Raw genomic sequence first — 20,000 nt, 5'->3', positions numbered from 1 at the left:
CTCACCTTTTTATATTTATAATACCTTATGAATAAAATGATTAACTCACCTGTTTATAATACCACTGAAAACAATACCGAACTCTCCTGTGTTCAGGGCTACAGTAATTTCATTCGGTATATAAGGTGTTCTCCCGTGATAGGTCCTGAAATTCGCCAAATGTAATTTTCAATTGATTTATGTAAATTAGGCACTTTCAGCCATTCATCGCTTGAGACAGTCAAAAAGAGGCGAGTTGGAGTGGATGGACAGCAAAATGGAAGGAAGGAAGTGGGAATGGAGGTAAAGTAAAACGCTGAAAAAGTGGGTTTTCACTTGGGGACCGAAAGGACGATGCAAACGACCTTTTGTCACGCCTACAGTGCGTGACGTGAGGTGCACTGACGGCAGTACCCTCCTACGGGAGAATACTTTAGGACTTCAGAAAGAAAATATTCATTATTCTAGATAAATATTGGTAAATTACATTCCAAGTGATCCTGTGGTCTAGTAAAATTATATAAGAGTCATCGAAAGTAACAAAAAACTTTCCTTTTTTCTCCAGCATCTGCCACTGTTCTTCACTTGCAGTCCATCGGTTTGAAGCCGTGTCTATGCGTCCTGATTTAGAGGTCAGGGGAATTTTTTGGTCAATAGCCACCGGTTTAAGGATCATTATCTGTGACGTCATTGAAGTCTCTGGCTAAGTGGGACCACGGGATGTTGCGAAATGTGTCATCAATTACTTCCGGTTGTAGCAATTGGCTTCCGGTATTTAACGGTTAAGTAAATATGTCATTTAAAATGATAAATTGCAAGAAGAGAGAAAATGGAAATGAGAAACAGTTGAGTATATTTTAGGGCCAAAATTAGATGCCCTTTTGTTGCCCAGGTCTGACAATGGAGGAATAACTCGCCATAAGTATAGTACTGAACTCACCCAACAAAATCATATCAGTATTTTTTTTAGAAGAAAATGAGGAACAGTTGAGTATATTTAAGAGGCCAAAGTCCAGGTCCGGTAAATGAAGAGGTAATTTACTACAGAGTACAGTACTGAACGCATCCACCAAAATCTCCTTATCATTATTTTTTTTAGAAGAAAATGAGAAACAGTTGAGTATATTTTAGGATAAAAAACTAAAGACCTATTGTAGCCCAGATCTGATAAATGAAGGAACAACATGCTATCAAATATAGCGCTGAACGCAACCACCAAAATAATCATGTAAGTATTTTCAGACAGAACGCCACCAAGACTTGACCTCCCCTGAGATTCATTTGTATGTTGCGTGACGTTCGTCTGTCTTGCATATTCATGCCCTCTTTGTTGACGTCCCGTTATTAAGGTCTTTTGCGCGATCGTTAATGGTTATGCATGCGTTATTTATGCGTCTAGTTTGGCATTCAAGGTACAGCCTGGATTAGCATGCAATCGGGGTATTATGGTATCGTCAGGTAGGTCTTACCTGTTTTGTTATCAATTTCATATCCTAGGTACTCGAGGTTAACCTCTTTCTGTCGTAAGGGGCATAAATTTTTGGCTGTATATATTGCGCCAGTATTATTATTATTATTATTATTACTATTATTATTATTATTATTATTATTATTATTATTATTATTATTATTATTATTATTATTATTATTATTATTATTGTTGTTATTATTCAGACGGTAATCCCACTATTCATATGGAACAAGTCCACCACAGGTGCCATTGACTTGAATTTCAAGCTTGAATATTATGCTGTTCATTTGAAAGAAATTATTATTATTATTATTATTATTATTATTATTATTATTATTATTATTATTATTATTATTATTATTATTATTATTATTATTATTATTATTATTCAGAGGACGAACCCTATTCATATGGAAAAATGCCCACAGGAACCATTGATTTGAAATTCAAGCTTCCAAAGAATATTGAAAGAAATTATTATTATTATTATTATTATTATTATTATTATTATTATTATTATTATTACTGAGAAGATAAACCCTATTCTTATGGAACAACCCCACCACAGGGGCCATTGACTTGAAATTCAAGCTTCCAAAGAATATGTTCATTTGAAAGAAATTATTATTATTATTATTATTATTATTATTATTATTATTATTATTATTATTATTATTATTATTATTATTATTGAGAAGATAAACCCCTATTCTTATGGAACAAGCCCACAACAGGGGCCATTGACTCGAAATTCAAGCTTCCAAAGAATGATATGGTGTTCATTTGAAAGAAATTACAGAAGATAATAGGAAATACAGGAGATCAGTTATTAGAAAAGAAAAAATGAATTAACAAATTAATGAATAAATAGATAAAAACAGGAATAAAGGACCTCTGGAACTGAGAAGTTCCACACCGAGGAACATTTCTTGCATATTGGTACTGCTTGTTCCGCAAATCCGGTCGCTCTGGGCAGGAAAAGGGATCAGGGATCAGTTGTGAATGTGGAAGATATCTGTTAAAATACAACTTATGAAAGATTGAGAAACAAGAGACCATCCTTCGTTGGTCCAAGTCATACCTTCAGTATCTCGCCATATCGTCAAGTTCTAAAGTGTCGCGTGAAAGTGTCTAAAGTGATTTGGAACTTTAGTAAAGAAGGTTGCTCTCTATCGGAGTCAAAATTCCGTAGACTTAATTCAACTCTTCGACGTACTGAAAGTCCACTACTGGATGCAAGAACGCCAGAATTCTTTTGGGGAATTGATTCTCGGTATTTAGACTGCAGGTAAATTCTCCAGAGTTATTCCATTAATGGTTTTAATTCCCTTAGTATATTTGGTATAAAAAAGGGGGCTCATGAGATAAAGACTTTTGTAGATGCTAATGCAAATATATCTCCCTTCAGTGAATATTTAAATTTCAAGACTTTTGTAGATGCTAATGTAAATATATCTCATTTAAATGTATGTTTGTATATTTAAATTTCTTAAACAGATTTCCTAGTATATTCTGATGCTCTACGATAGAAAAATTTCCTAGAATTTCTAGTATATTCAAACATCTTAAAAAGAGATAGACTTCCCAGTATATTTAAATGCTGGAAAATAACCTACGGTGCATCACGTGAGGTGCACTTGGGGGACCACCCTTCCTGCGGGGAACGTTCGTTACACACATGGAAAGGTGTCCCTCCTTCAGGAGTGACTGTAGGTTATGTAAGGGCATCTATTGGGGGGGGGGAGGATTTAGCCCGCCGACCTTATATCCTTCACAAAGGCACTTGATTTCTCTTGAACAAATCTCCCTCCCCCCCGATCTTCGCCTCTTAATTCAACCTGGAGGGGGTCCTCTGCTTTGAGAGAGAGAGAGAGAGAGAGAGAGAGAGAGAGAGAGAGAGAGAGAGAGAGAGACCCTCGACCCTCCCGAGGAACAATGAAAGGGCTTCGACGAAGCCCTCCTCCTGCCATTTTTGTCTTTATTGACTTGAGGACTGAGGTGCTTTGGGCGCCCTTTGTTCGCTGGATCTACTGAGGAGCTATTTATTGTATTGTTCTTCTTCTTCTTCTTATTCAAGTAGTTGTCGATAAGAGGTCGATGAGTCATAGTCCATGGGTCATACTTCAAAGGGGGTGGGGGAGAGGTTGTTTGGATATTGGTGTTTTATCGACTTTAAGTCTACTTTTTTCAATTTGTTTTTGCACGTTAGACTTTCTGCTGGATTTTGACAACTCTGACAACAATATATTTGTTGTCTGTTGTTGCAAGGTTAAAGTTTGACCTAGGACGGCCTAGGTTGGGACAGTTTGACCTTGGATGAGCTAGGCTAGGACACTTTTACCTAGTATGGTCTAGACTGGGACACGGTGACCTAGGATGGACTGGGGACAATGACCTAGGATTGGTTAGGCCAGGAGACTCTGACCAAGGATAGGCTATACTGGGACACTTTGACCCAGGATGGACTAGACTAGGACACTTTGACCCAGGTTAGACTAGACTAGGATAATTTGACCCACGATTATCTAGGCTAGGACGCAGTGACTTAAGATGAACTACACTATCACACTTTGACCTAGGATGGGCCAGGCTAGGACACTGACCTAGGAAGGGCAAAGCCAGAGCACTTTGACCTAGGTTGGTCAAGGCTAGGACAATTGGACCATGGATGTATTAACCAGAACACTTGGACCTAGGATTGGCTAGGCTAGGACAGTGACCTAGGATGGGCCAAGCTAAGGCATGGTGACCTGGGATGGGCCAAGCCAGCACGCTTTGACCAAGGTTGGCCATACTAGGACACTTTGACCTAGGATGGACTGGGCTATGACATGGTGACCTAGAATGGGCTAAACTAGAACACTTTGACCTAGGAAGGGTTATGCTGTGACATGTTGATGTATGATGATGTAAGCCAGCAGATTTAGACATAGGATTGGCTAGGCTAGGGTACTTTTGACCTAGGATGGTCTAGACCAGCACACTCTTACCTACGATTGGCTAGGCTAGGACACTTTGACCTTGGATGGTTTAGGCAAGGACACACTGACCTAGGATTGGCTAGGCTATGACAGTTTAACCTAGGATGAGCTGGTCTAGGGCATGGCAACTTTGACATTGGATGATCTAAGCCAGCACACTTACGGTAGACCTAGGATTGGCTAGGCTAGGACACAATAACCTATAATTATCTGAGTATGAAAACAAGAAGCAGAATAAGACGATAATTCTCATTTAAACTCTTCAAACAAGAAGACTCACAAAGTGTAATTAACTTAAGCCCAGTCTTCGGGCGTTTAATTAATAACACCCAGATGTGTATGGTAAATGAAATCGTTCTAGAGTCGCAGGTATAATTAGGTGTATAAGTAATGAAGGAGGGACACTCTCTCTCTCTCTCTCTCTCTCTCTCTCTCTCTCTCTCTCTCTCTCTCTCTCTCTCTCTCTCAACAATAGAAAAAGTGAATTTTGCATAGACTGAAATCCCCCAATTTCTCTCTCTCAATCAAAAAATTCATGAGTTTTACATAATGACTGGAAATTCCTCTCTCTCTCTCTCTCTCTCTCTCTCTCTCTCTCTCTCTCTCTCTCTCTCTCTCTCTCTCTCTCTCTCTCAGTGTTTATTCATTACTGAGCACTGGGAGAATTGTTTCTTGTGTGTGAGAGAGAAATATATATATATATATATATATATATATATATATATATATATATATATATATATATATATATATATATAATTAATTCAACATTTCATTTCTTGCATAAGGAAAACTTTACAATGAGAAGACGATGCATTGAATTGAAGAGGTCACCGTAACGGCGATGCTGCCATGATGTAGGGAGGTGAATTTGGCCTCTACGCCATGACACCTGCTAGGAGAGTTGCCAACGTTGCCTTTTCTCGTCCATTTCTTTGCTTATATTTATCCCATAACAACCATTTTGGACGGTTACTGATTGTTAATTGGTTATTTTGTTTATTTCGAAGTTATAAATGAGCTTGTGATTGGCTCCTTATGTTTAGAAATAGGATATTTTTTATATTAAACCAGTGAAGTGTGGCATGGCGTCTCCCACCCCGAAACGCTGTCATGTGACGACTACATAAAACCTAAGTGGAATCACGGTCAAGTTGTAATTGAAAATGTCTCGAAATACTTTAAAAACACCTGTCGTTTACACCTGTGCAATGGCACGTGGGATCAAACCGCGACAGGGCCGTGAATAGGTTTTATTTTGGACGTTAAACCGGGGTTTTAACCAGCCAGCCTTCTCCGGGGTTGATTACTCCTTTGCGGTAAATGTTGCCTTTGGGCGGGCGCTGTAATTCCACCTCGACGAACTGGTGTGTGTGTGTGTGTGTGTGTGCGTGCGGTATTATGGGGAAGAATGGCTAATATTATTTATATATATATATATATATATATATATATATATATATATATATATATATATATATATATATATATATATATTAGTCTCGAGGCTGACATACAGTTAGCCAGTTAACCTGTTTAGACGTCATACGAAACGAATACCAAGAGCTAACTTAACCTAACCAGCCGATGGTGCTATGCACCCCTTTTATAATTTGAATAAAACGTAAAACAATGCTACTGCTGGAGAGAGAGAGAGAGAGAGAGAGAGAGAGAGAGAGAGAGAGAGAGAGAGAGAGAGAGAGAGTAGCCAGTTAGACGTCACGCTAAGGGAATAAACCAACCGGTATGACTAAGCATTGATATTGCAATCTGATTAAAATGTAAAACGTTGCTGTTTCTGAGAGAGAGAGAGAGAGAGAGAGAGAGAGAGAGAGAGAGAGAGATCATCATCATCATCATCATCATCATCATCATGGACGACTGACTTGTAGTCGGTGGAAGAAGTGGCAATCGCCACCAGCCATCCAGCCAGTCAGTCAGTCGGTTGTGCTCACCTGTGCGAGTTGGAAGTTGTATGAGGGAGTGAGAGAGAGAGAGCGAGGAAGAGTGAGTGAAGGTTGATTCTACCTATATCTTTGCAAAAGGAAGGGGGGAAATGGCTATTTACTCAGCATAGGTCTAAACCTTGAAATTCTCACTTTTAGCAGTCCCAGGGGACCTATGTTTTTCGGTAGGGGGGCGTCCGCGGCCGTAATGGATCCCTGGGTGAACAGCGGAGTGGAATCCTATTGTTTTATGTTATTCAGCCTGTGTTTGAGTTAATGTGTACGTGTGTACGTGTCCGATGCCAAGGAATTACGGACCAGCGGTGAATCCTAGAGTGTTGATTACAAACCAGGTAAGTCTTGAGTTCATCAAAGAAAAACTTATAATTTTTATAACTTGAAGAAAAGCTTGTGTTGTTTTTATAGCTTAAGGAAGACTTGTAGTACTGTTGTTACTCTTATTATGGAAAATAAAATCTCTTATTTAAAAGGCAAAGGGGCCCAAAGTGATCCTTGCCGAATTTATCCATAGCAAGAAGGGCCTTCCTCTTTATAGAGTGTCAGCTTCAGCAGTTACCAGGACCGGTTTTGGGCGTAAATAGCGGATCTCGTCTAAAGGGGCCTCTGGCGAACGGGTACCGACCAGCCCCTTCTTCGTTTTGGGATTTATACCTCCGATGAGACTGTAGGTCTATAGGTACACAAACGCAATATACCGGCGATTTAACGAGAGATTTAACTGAATTAAATCTCTTGAGTCTTGTGAAGGGGAACAGACTTCGAAATCACGGTCGAAATATACCTTAGATAAGACTGTAGCCTGTAGGTCTATAGGGACATATACAAGGGGATTTATCGAACGATTTAACGAGGGATTTACAGGGATGAAAACGCTTCTGAATCCTGGAAAGGGGAAACGAACTTTTGGCTTTTTCCACCAAAAGATTTCGTATGTCGTAATATACCTCCGATGAGACTGTAGCCTGTACATCTATAGGTACACATACACATATACAGGGGAATTTGAATCCTGGGAAAGGGAACAGGCTCTTAGCTCTTTCGTTTCGTATGGGATTTATACCTGGGATGTAACCATGACCTATAGGTCTACTGTATAGACACATACAGGGGGATTTAACAAGTGATTTAAAGCTTCTACAGTCCTACAGTCTCATCGAAAGTATAGATCCCAGCGAGGAGGGTACCAGCCCTTCCCTTCGTTTGGGATTTATACCTCGGATGAGACTGTAGGCCTGTAGGTACAGGGGGATTTAACAAGGGATTTAAAGCTTATATAGACCTACAGTACAGTCTCATTGGAGGTATAAATCCCAACGAGGAGAGTACCCGCCCCATTTTCTTTTGGGATTTATACCTACGATGAGACTGTAGGCCTATAGGTACACACTCACAGGAGGATTTAACAGGAATTAAATCGCTTTTACAGACTTCTCAAAAAGGGCATAGTTGAAGCTCTTTCTGCCAAAAGATTTTGTATATCGAATCATACCTCTGATGAGACTTGAGCCTGTAGGACTATAGACATATGCAAGGAGATTTAACACGGGATTTAACAAGGGTTTTAAAAGGATTAAATCGCTTTTGAATCCTGTGAAAGGGAACAAACTTTTGGCTCTTAACGGTAAAAGATTGCGTATGTCGAAATATACCTCCGATTAGACTGTAGCATGTAGGTCTATGAGTACATATGCAGGGGTATTTATCAAGAGATTTAACGAGGGATTTAACTGAATTAAATCATGTTTGAATCCTGGGAAAGGGAACAAACTTTTGTTTCTTTAAAAAAATCGTATTTTCAAAATGTCTTTCCTGATCACTCTGGATCATTTGTTACGGTACTGAGACAGTTTCGTTCTCTCTCTCTCTCTCTCTCTCTCTCTCTCTCTCTCTCTCTCTCTCTCTCTCTCTCTCTCTCTCTCTCTCATTAAGTTTTTTTTCTCGAAGACGTGTCACTCCCGAAGGCAATTGCAAGGAAGGATTACGATAAAGCGAAAGAATTCTCTATATTAAAGAAACTCTCTCTCTCTCTCTCTCTCTCTCTCTCTCTCTCTCTCTCTCTCTCTCTCTCTCTCTCTCTCTCTCTCAGGATTCCGTTCACGTAATTTATTGAATGAATCTCCTGCACTAGAATTGAGACACTGCTTGTCAGTAGTTCCTGGGTTTATCGTCTAAGTATGTCTCATTTAAGACTTGTTGTGGTGTTTTTTTGTGATTATGGCCAATAACTCGTGGTTTATTGGTGTTGTTTTTTTGTTGTTGTTTTTTTCTTAAAACATCATCATACTGCCATTGGGAGATTAACCGTTTTTGGAAAATTAAAGGTTTGTGAAATTTTTACGTTAACGAAAATTAACCTTTTGAAACTGGTCCTTCTATTGAAAAATCAACCATTCTTTTGAAACTAGGCTTTCTCATGAAACGTCATCCATTCATTTGAAGCTAGCCTCTGTTTTAGAACGTCATCCATTCTCTTGAAACTAGGCTCGAAACGTCAACCATTCTTTTGAAACTAGGCTTTCTTTCGAAACGTCAACCATTCTGTTGAAACTAGGGTTTCTTTCGAAACGTCAACCATTCTTTTGAAACTAGGCTTTCTTTCGAAACGTCAACCATTCTTTTGAAACTAGGCTTTCTTTCGAAACGTCAACCATTCTTTTGAAACTAGGCTTTCTTTCGAAACGTCAACCATTCTTTTGAAACTAGGCTTTCTTTCGAAACAACCATTCTCTTGAAACTAGGCTTTCTTTCGAAACGTCGACCATTCTTTTGAAACTCGGCTTTCTTTCGAAACGTCGACCATTCTTTTGAAACTAGGCTTTCTTTCGAAACGCCAACCATTCTTTTGAAACTAGGCTTTCTCTCGAAACGTCAACCATTCTTTTGAAACTAGGCTTTCTTTTGAAACGTCAACCATGCTTTTGAAACTATTTTGAAACTAGGGTTTCTTTCGAAACGTCGACCATTCTCTTGAAACTAGGCTTTCTTTCGAAACAACCACTCCCTTGAAACTAGGCTTTCTTTCGAAACGTCAACTCTTGAAACTAGGCTTTCTTTCGAAACGTCAACCATTCTTTTGAAACGTCAACCATTCTTTTGAAACTAGGCTTTCTTTCGAAACGTCGACCATTCTTTTGAAACTAGGCTTTCTTTCGAAACGTCGACCATTCTTTTGAAACTAGGCTTTCTTTCGAAACGTCAACCATTCTTTTGAAACTAGGCTTTCTTTCAAAACTTCAACCATTCTTTTGAAACTAGGCTTTCTTTAGAAACGTCAACCATTTTATTGAAACTAGGCTTTCTTTCGAAACGTCAACCATTCTTTTGAAACTCGGCTTTCTTTCGAAACGTCAACCATTCTTTTGAAAGTAGGATTTCTTTCGAAACGTTAACCATTCTTTTGAAAGTAGACTGTCAAAACGTCGACCATTCTTTTGAAACTAGGCTTTCTTTCGAAACATCAACCATTGTCTTGAAACTAGGCTTTCTTTTAAAATTAGGCTTTCTTTCAAAATGTCAACCATTCTTATGAAACTAGGCTTTCTTTCATAACGTCAACCATTCTTTTGAAACTAGGCTTTCTTTCGAAACATCAACCATTCTTTTGAAACTAGGCTTTCTTTCCAAAATTTCAACCATTCTTTTGAAACTAGGCTTTCTTTCGAAACGTCAACCATTCTTTTGAAAGTAAGCTTTCTTTTGAAACGTCAACCATTCTTTTGAAAGTAAGCTTTCTTTTGAAACGTCAACCATTCTTTTGAAAGTAGGCTTTCTTTCGAAACGTTAACCATTCTTTTGAAATTAGGCTTTCTTTCGTTAACCAGTTAACCATTCTTTTGAAATTAGGCTTTCTGTCGAAACGTCAACCATTCTTTTGAAATTAGGCTTTCTTTCGAAACGTTAACCATTGTTTTGAAAGTAGACTGTCAAAACGTCGACCATTCTTTTGAAAGTAGGCTTTCTTTCGAAACGTCAACCATTCTTTTGAAAGTAGGCTTTCTTTCAAAATGTCAACCATTCTTTTGAAACTAGGCTTTTTTCGAAACGTCAACCATTGTCTTGAAACTAGGCTTTCTTTTAAAATTAGGCTTTCTTTCGAAATGTCAACCATTCTTTTGAAACTAGGTTTTCTTTCGAAACATCAACCATTCTTTTGAAACTTGGCTTTCTTTCGAAACGTCAACCATTGTCTTGAAACTAGGCTTTCTTTTAAAATTAGGCTTTCTTTCAAAACTTCAACCATTCTTTTGAAAGTAGGCTTTCTTTCGAAACATCAACCATTCTTTTGAACCCAGACTCTTTTGAAATGTCAACAATTCTTTTGAAACTATTCCTTCTTATGAAACCAACAATTCTTTTGAAACTATTTTTTTCTTTCACAACTTCAACCATTCTTTTGAAACTAGGCTTTCTTTCGAAACGTCAACTATTCTTATGAAATTAGGCTTTATTTTGAAATGTCAACGTTTCTTTTGAAACTACTACTACTTAAGAAACGTCATCCATTCTTCTGAAACTAGGCTTTCTTTCGAAACGTCAACCATTCTTTTGAAACCAGATTCTCTTTTGAAATGTCAGCCATTCTTTTGAAACTATTCCTTCTTATGAAACGTCAACCATTCTTTTGAAACTAGGCTTTCTTTCAAAACATCAACCATTTTTTTGAAACTGTTCCTTATTATGAAACGTCAACCATTCTTTTGAAACTAGGCTTTCTTTCAAAACGTCAACCATTCTTTTGAAACTAGGCTTTCTTTCAAAACGTCAACCATTCTTTTGAAAATAGGCTTCCTTTCTTTGAAACTAGGCTTTCTTTCAAAACGTCAACCATTCTTTTGAAACTAGGCTTTCTTTCAAAAGGTCAACCATTCTTTTGAAAATATGCTTCCTTTCAAAATGTCAACCATTCTTTTGAAGCTAGACTTTCTTTCGAAACGTCAACCATTCTTTTGAAAGTAGACAATCATCTTTTGAAACAAGGCTTTCTTTCGAAACTTTGAACATTCTTTTGAAACTGTGCTCTCTTTTGAAACGCCGACCATTCTTTTGAAACTAGGCTTTCTTTCGAAACATCAACTATTCTTTTGAAACTAGGCTTTCTTTCGAAACATCAACCATTCTTTTGAAACTAGGCTTTCTTTCGAAACTTCAACCATTCTTTTGAAACTAGGCTTTTTTTTCGAAACAACCATTTTTAGAAAGTAGACTATCATCTTTTGAAACAAGGCTTTCTTTCGAAACTTTAAGCATTCTTTTGAATCTGTGCTCTTTTCTTTTGAAACGCCAACCATTCTTCTGAAACTAGGCTCTTTTGAAATATCAACCATTCTTTTGAAACTAGGCTTTCTTTTGAAGCATCAGTGATTCTTTTGAAAGTAGGATCTCTTTTGTAACGTCAACCATTCTTTTGAAACTAGGCTTTATTTTGAAACGTTAACCATTCTTTTGAAACTAGGCTTTATTTTGAAACGCTTACCATTCTTTTGAAACTAGGCGCTCTCTTGATACGTCGACCATTCATTTAAAACTGACGATTCTTGTCGAAGCTTTCAGCTCTCTTGGGAAAACAATCCTTCATTTTGAAAGTCGAACCTTTCTTGGAAATGAGTTTCTTGGTCAGTTTAGGTTTTTTTTTTTTTTTTGCTATTTATCCTTAATTTGTATGAAGTTGCTGCCTCAGAGGTCAATAATGAATGAAACATGTTTCAGTGACTGAAGCAGTTTCATTGGTATTGGTGTCTAGGTCAACTCAGTTTGGAGTCCAGACGTGCTTGGAACAGGAGTCTCCACCTAGTACGAATTGTTTTCGAAGGAATTTGTACAGTCATGCCGTAGTGACTGGTCCGGCAGTTTTATTTTAGTCCGGTTTTTTTCTCGTCAGTTTTTTTCCTGCCCAGTTTTTACTTAGCAGTTTTTTTTAAGTCCAACAGTAGGCCTATTTAAGCAATTTTTGAGGGTTTCAATATTTTTGCTTACCTGAACTTAGAGCATAGGCTTAGTCTAGTGCAAATGGTGGCCATCTACAAGAAGGTGAAGGTAAGTCTCTCTCTCTCTCTCTCTCTCTCTCTCTCTCTCTCTCTCTCTCTCTCTCTCTCTCTCTCTGCGTATCTAATCCTTGAACATACGGACCTAAAGCAAGGTACCATACACAGAGATTAAAAATGTAAGTCTCTCTCCCTCTCTCTCTAATACATAGCGTACTTACACTTTAACCAGTGGTGAGACTGTTGTTTAATAACATGAAAAATAGATATATGGATAATTGCGTCGCATTGTAAGTCTACAATTTTGTAGGCAACATGTCATTTTGTATTTTGTGGATAAAGTTATTCGTTTTGTAGGCAAAACCTTAATTTTTATAAGTTACTTTTAGGTAAAATCGTAAGCTTTTTATAGGTTGTTTACAGGTGAAACTATTTTTGTAGAAAGCGCTTTGTAGTACTATGACTAAATCGGTACCTCTGTTTTTAACGCTTCGTAAAACAGGCTGTTTAGTGCTCATTGTTAACGTTCTCTCTCTCTCTCTCTCTCTCTCTCTCTCTCTCTCTCTCTCTCTCTCTCTCTCTCTCTCTCTCTCTTAGCAAGTCTTTTCTGAAGGACATTCTTTAATATTTTTCGATATTTATTCACTTCTGTATGAAATTAGCAGCTATGACACTAGGCTAAACTCTCTCTCTCTCTCTCTCTCTCTCTCTCTCTTCTCTCTCTCTCTCTGTAAGCCTCTTGTCTGAGAGACATTCTAAAAGTTTAATTTACTTCATGTTCGTCTTCCTCTATCTGAAGTTAGCAGCTATGGTACTAGGCAGAGCTAGTTACAATGACGCCATTTTTCCTAAATATTCGCCGTCAGTATGAATGCCTTTTTTTTTTTAAATTGTGACTGCCTTCGCCATTATGCTGCTGAAATTCTCCTCATTGTTACAGTTACAGAAATTCTCCATTTGTGTAACTCTAACACTTCGGTTTTACATTGTCAATGGACGCCATTTGTGTTGCAGTATCAGTTCAGTCTAATAATATCAGTCTTTATCCCAGTTATCCTAATGTTAACACTTTTTGCAGTGTCATAATGTAACCTTTTATTTTACATTATCAAAGTGTAACGTTTTATTTTTAATTTGACATTGTAGCCTTTAAATTCTCATTGTCAGTGTAACCTTACGTTTCTCATTATCGCAGTGTCACTTATTGTCGCCTGTCAAAATATAACCTTTAATTGTCTTTAGTCTCATTGTAACCTTTAATTTTCCCTTGTCACAATATAACCTTTTAATATTCATTGTCACAATGTAACCTTTCCTTTTCCATTATCACAGTTTAAACTTTTAATTTTCCTTTGTCGAAATGTAACCTTTGATTTTCACTTGGCAAAATTTAACCTTTTGTTGTTCCTTGTCAAAATATAACCTTTGATCTCATTTTCCCTTGTCAAAATTTAGGCTTTTATTGTCCCTTGTCACATTGTCACTTATTTTCCCTTGTCACAATGTAACCTTTTGTTTTTTCCTTGTCAAAATTTAACCTTTTGCTGTTCCTTGTCAAAATATAACCTTTTATTTTCCCTTGTCACAATGTAACCTTTTTTTCCCTTGTCAAAATGTAACCTTACATTGTCACAATATAACTTTTACTTCTCCTTGTCACGGTGTAACCTTTTGATTTCCCTTGCCTCAATTTATCTTTTTATTTTCCGTTGTTACACTGCAGCCTTTCATTTTCCCTTGTCACGCTGTAACCCTTTGTTTTCTTGTCACAGTGTAACCTTTTATTCCCATTGCCAAAATGACACTTTCTGCATTGATGTAACCTTTCCTCTAATGTGACTTTTTCTTTAATTTCCCTTGGCAACCCTTCTCCCCTTGTCATGAGGCAACCTTTTTCTTCCATTTTCCTGTCAATGTGCCATTTATTCTATCCTGGACTATTTCATTCTGTGGGATAGTGCCATCAGTGAACCTTAGGTGGTGCACTGTAGGCATTACCAAAGGATGTTTGACCCCTAGCTGCACCCTCTTTTTCAACCTTTTCCTCAACCTCCATTCCTGCTTCTGTTCTTCAGTCTTGCAGTCCAACCTCTCCAACTCCGTCTTTCCCACTGTCTCAATTTCTGAATGGCCGAAAGTGCCCTATATAGTGGTTGTCTTGAAAGCCTAAATTTCATAAAATCAAATAAGTGATTCGTTGTTGGTATATATACAACTTCAAGCAATGAAAGATGTTAGATGCCATCTTGTCTAAGAAAAGCTTGTAATAACACTCTCCCTTCCTTTCTTTTTATTTTTGCAGATATCAAACCACCATCTTCTGCTCTGCCCAGGAGTTATCAGAGGTGAGTGTTGTTGACTCATGGTACTCATTATTCGTAAGCTCGGTATGTGTGCAGACTCAGTATCCGTACTTACCCAGTATCCTATTTACTCAGTATACGTACTTACTAAGTATACCAGTATTGATATTTTCATTCACCGATTTGAACAGTGTAAAATACAAATTAGACAATCACATTTAGGTTTATTGTAGAAGGGTCACATTCGGTACCTCAGGCCGGGCCCTGTTTATTTTGCCAGCCACCTTTTTTACAGTTTTACTTTGTTTTTATTGTATTAAATGTCTTTGTTGGCGCGGGGTTGGGAGTTACAAGGACCGCTGGGCTACTAAATATTAATTTACGTACCGTGTATTCTATTCCTGGTTTTTTGTCCAGTATCCTCTGTTGGGTCAGGGCTCTTGTTATATATTTCTCGATGCTTATATGTGTACTGACGTCCCCAGTATGTTTATATAGTTATATATATGTATATGTATATATGTGCATCCATATGTATGTATATATATATATGTATTCACATAATTGTATGTATGTATATATATATATATATATATATATATATATATATATATATATATATATATATATATATATATATATATATATATATATATATATATATATATATATCAACATGTTCCTGTGTGTATTGATATTTTCAGTATATTTGTATTTGTGCATATAATATATGTGTGTGTGTTTATGTATGTATGTGTATGTGTATTTATATGTATATGTATATTTACGCAAATAATTGAGTGTATTTGTATTTATATGGCGTAGTTTTACACTTCCATGTATCATCATTTCGATGAAAAGAGATGTTCTTACTGAGAGAGAGAGAGAGAGAGAGAGAGAGAGAGAGAGAGAGAGAGAGAGAGAGAGAGAGAGACTCTCAAGCGTTCGACTTCAGTATCCGGTTTGAAAATAGGAGAAGGAAACAATGACATTAAATTATTGCTGATCCGGACGAGTGGGGCTGTCGACTCTGTACAATCAGACCTGCCTTCGTCCACGTGGCTTTCCGTAATCCGCTTTTGATTAGAATAAACGAGATTGGGTGCTATCAGATCCCGCTTCAAAGGGATTCGAATCCTCATCATTCGTCATCGGTGTTCAGAGATTTTCCTTGTATTTTCCAAAAGGTAGCGCCGTCAGTGCGCCTCACGTGGTGCACTGTACTGTAGGTATTACTAGAGGGGCCCTTAAGCGCAGTTTTTAGACATACTTTACCTCCATTCTCCCTACTTCTCTTGAATCTTGCTGTCCAGCACCTCTAACTGTTAAGTATACTTACTGAAACTGTGGGATTTTCTCCCAGTTCCACCTTTAGATCATTGTACTTCATCTCCGTTATTTTCTGCGCTGTCCAACCACTCAGACTCCGTCTTTCCCACTGTCTCAATCGCTGAACTGCTGAAAGTGCCCAGTCTTGGATTGAGAATATCTCATAATCATCAACCGAAGCAGTAATACACACACCCACATATCCAGACGTGTGTGTGTGTGTTTGTGTGTGCAATGCTGCATTCTGTGATTTAAAGGTGTAATTATTTTCTTAAAGGCTTATAAGTTAAGTATACCTTAGTTTTACCAGACCACCAAACCGAACAAAGAAATCGTAATAAGCCAGTTGGTATTGTTCGACAAGCAGTTTATAAAAATTTCTTTGCCTTGTTAAGAGATTGTATATCTCTTATGTATATATATATATATATATATATATATATATATATATATATATATATATATATATATATATATATATATATATATATTATATTTATATATATATATATATATATATATATATATATATATATATATATATATATATATATATATATATATATATATATATATATATATATATATATAGCGTGTGTGTAAGTGTATGTATGTATGTGTGTGTTTGTGTGTATATCACAGACCATACAATCAAAACCCGAAGGAGAGTCAGTGGTCAGTGACAAGTATCTCAAATTTGACCTTTCTTGTCTTTCGTAGGTCAAGCCTCTCTCTCTCTCTCTCTCTCTCTCTCTCTCTCTCTCTCTCTCTCTCTCTCTCTCTCTCTCTCTGTATATATATATACATATATAATATATATATATATATATATATATAAGCAACATACGAAGGAAAGAGAAATGACAAAAGTGGTGCTAGGCCTTTCGTCTTACTGTCCTTTACTTAGCTAAGAAAAGGACAATAAGTCGAAAGGCCTAGCACTACTGTCGTTTCTCTTTCCTTCGTGGCATTGCCTTTATGTATATATTTATCACGTTCCAGAATTTCGTGATTCAGTTAAGCACACACACACACACACCTTCCTTCCTTCAGTTCCAACCGTCTGCTGGCTGGCTGTGGTTCTGTCTTGAAGCTTCACCTTAGTCCGTCCGACCACCTTCACTTTCATCTGTGTACCGCTGAGAGACAGAGGAAGAGAACTCCCAGACGCCTTAAAACCAGCCCCTTCCCTCCCCCCCCCCTTCCCATCTCACCTACCTTTGGATCCTCCTCCTCCTGCCCCAACTACGTTTCTATTCGTCTGTGCTCCAGAAGGGCAAGATTTTGTCCGGGGGTTTTTGAGTCTCGCCCTCTTTTGTTGGTCTTTTACCTCCTTTCCCTCTACCTTCTCCACCTCTTCCTCCACCGCCTACTCCTTTTCCACCTCCTCCTCTTCCTCCAGTTCCATCTCCTCCACTTCCTCGTACTCTTCCTGGTGCCCCTTGACAGTTGCTGGAGAAGGGAAGACCTCTGTTTGTATGTGGGGGAGTTCTTCAACCTCCTCCTCCTCCTCCTCCGCCGCCGCCGCTGCCGCCGCCCCCGCCTGGTGCCCCTCAACAGTTTTTGGAGGAGGCAAGACCCTCTGTGTGTGTGTGTGTGTTGGGAGGGGGGAGTTCCTCTTCCTACTCTTGCTCCACCTCCTCCTCCACCTCTTCCTTCTCCTCCTCCTCCTCCTCCTCCTCCTCCTCCTCCGCTTTGTGTCCCTCAACATTTTTTGGGAGGAGGCAAGACCCTCTGTCTGTGTGTGTGTGGGGAGTTCCTCTTCCTACTCTTGCGCCACCTCCTCCTCCACCTCTTCCTTCTCTTCTTCCTCTTCCTCCTTCTCCTCCTGCTCTCCTCCTCCTTCCTTCTCCTCCTGCTCCTCTTCCTTCTCCTCCTGCTCCTCTTCCTTCTCCTCCTCCTCCTCCTCTTCCTCTTCCTTCTTCTCCTCCTCCTCTTCCTTCTCCTCCTCTTCCTTCTCCTCCTCCTCCTCTTCCTCTTCCTCCTCCACCTGGTGCCCCTCAACAGTTTCTGGAGGAGGCAAGACCCTCTGTCTGTGTATGTGTGGGGAGTTCCTTTAAGTCAGCTCTACTTCGCACCTGGCTGGCCCACGGTCGGTTAAGCATGGTTGCATTCCTCGCCTTTTGCTTTTCTTTTGTTTTAGAGGACATTCGAATTCGAAGTGCTACTCTCTCTCTCTCTCTCTCTCTCTCTCTCTCTCTCTCTCTCTCTCTCTCATTCTTATAGCTATTGTTATTCTTACGTCAATGGTCAAGAGGTTCCTTCACTGGGATAACCATATACTTGCAGAGTACATTCTCTCTCTCTCTCTCTCTCTCTCTCTCTCTCTCTCTCTCTCTCCCCGTCTTATTGTTATTATATTATTATGTCAAGTTTCTAGCAGTTCTCACACTGGGACAACCATATAATTCCGAGTAAAGCTAAAGCTCTCTCTCTCTCTCTCTCTCTCTCTCTCTCTCTCTCTCTCTCTCTCTCTCTCTCTCTCTCTCTCTATATATATATATATATATATATATATATATATATATATATATATATATATATATATATTATTTATTATTATTATTATTATTATTATTATTATTATTATTATTATTATTATTAGCGTCTAGAGGTACCCTCACCGGGACAACCATAAATACTGTACTTAGGGAATACAGCCCTCCCTCTCACCCCCTCTCTCTCTCTCTCTCTCTCTCTCTCTCTCTCTCTCTCTCTCTCTCTCTCTCTCTCTCTCTCTCAATTTTTCTTGAGAGTCCTATTTTGCAGGACATCCTCCTTCCGGTCCCTCGATTTTCGCAGCTTAACGAAGGATTTCCTGTAATTCAATAATAAGGAACACGCCACCTGGAAGACGGGGTTGACTCTCTCTCTCTCTCTCTCTCTCTCTCTCTCTCTCTCTCTCTCTCTCTCTCTCTCTCTCTCTCTCTCTCTCTCGTGAGCGATCTTTTCCAGCTTGGTGTTGCTGTAATAATAATAATAATAATAATAATAATAATAATAATAATAATAATAGTGTTGATGTCCATATGCATCGCCAGCTGCCTTAGCCAACAGTGGCTCATGTGTAAAGAAGTCCTTGAAAGTGCTATAACCAGTCCTGCTGTGGCCCTTTGGACCATACCAACCAACAGAGACGAGCCATCAGTGTTAAACTAGTTTTTGTATGAGATTAGTCTAACATTGTAAAGGGTAACTAGCCTGTCAGGGGTTTTGAAGAGCCAGTTAAATATTGATTGTTTAAGTGGCATATTCAACTAATCCAGTCATAGTACTAAGCTATCTAGACCTATCATTCTTTACTTTTAAGACTAAAGCACTGGTAGGTGTGAATCAGTAATTATAAAAGGTCTGCAGTATAATTGAAAGGCAAAATTGGACTTTTATTGCAAGAACGGACAGGAATTCGACTTCAGGGCTCTGAAACACACCAAGGTCCTCAGGCTGTCAGTTGAAAGAATCATTATAACTTTGTAATTTTCGCGAACAGAGATAAACTAGACCACAGTCGATTTAACTGTTCTTAAAGAATCTAGACCTAGTCAATATAACTTCTTTGAAAAGAATCTAGAGTTAGTCGATATTATTGTTCTTTAAAAAGAATCTAAACCATCTACTGTTCTTAAAAAAAGCATCTAGACCATAGCCGACATTACTGTTCTTAAAAAATCTGGACCTAGTCGATATTACTATTCTTTAAGAAGAATCTAGGCCTATTCGGTATTACTGATCTTAAAAAAGAATCTAGGCCTATTAGATATTACTGTTCTTTAAAAAGAATCGAGGCCTAGTCGATATTACTGTTCTTAAAATAGAATCTAGACATTGTCTACATTATTATTATCAGAAAAGGGTCTTCGTTATCACCTACACCAAGTGAGAAGTAGTAAAAAAAAAAAATCAGTGTTTGCCTCATCACCCGCTAGAAGAATCTTCACTGAGAAATTCCTCATTTGAAATTTAGAGAGAGAGAATTCCGCCAAGTGGAG

General features: G+C 38.2%; 1 protein-coding gene across 2 annotated transcripts in view; it reads left to right on the top strand.

Annotated features, from left to right (window-relative positions):
- Positions 1-20,000, top strand: part of LOC136847356 (protein FAM110D-like) — a 222,550-nt gene that overhangs the window by 162,891 nt on the left and 39,659 nt on the right. Inside the window, exons 1-2 of one of the 2 annotated variants that reach the window (XM_067118954.1) lie at positions 6,367-6,730; positions 14,682-14,724. The gene's annotated coding sequence lies outside the window, so the exon portion shown is untranslated. Of the gene's footprint in view, positions 1-6,366; positions 6,731-14,681; positions 14,725-20,000 lie in introns of those variants that run through there. The other variant, XM_067118953.1, reaches the window with a different exon arrangement.

This window comes from Macrobrachium rosenbergii, chromosome 16 (genome assembly GCF_040412425.1).
Source record: "Macrobrachium rosenbergii isolate ZJJX-2024 chromosome 16, ASM4041242v1, whole genome shotgun sequence".
Lineage (NCBI taxonomy): Eukaryota > Metazoa > Arthropoda > Malacostraca > Decapoda > Palaemonidae > Macrobrachium > Macrobrachium rosenbergii.
Note: the sequence above shows the minus strand (reverse complement) of the source record. Positions and strands in the feature narration are given on the sequence as shown.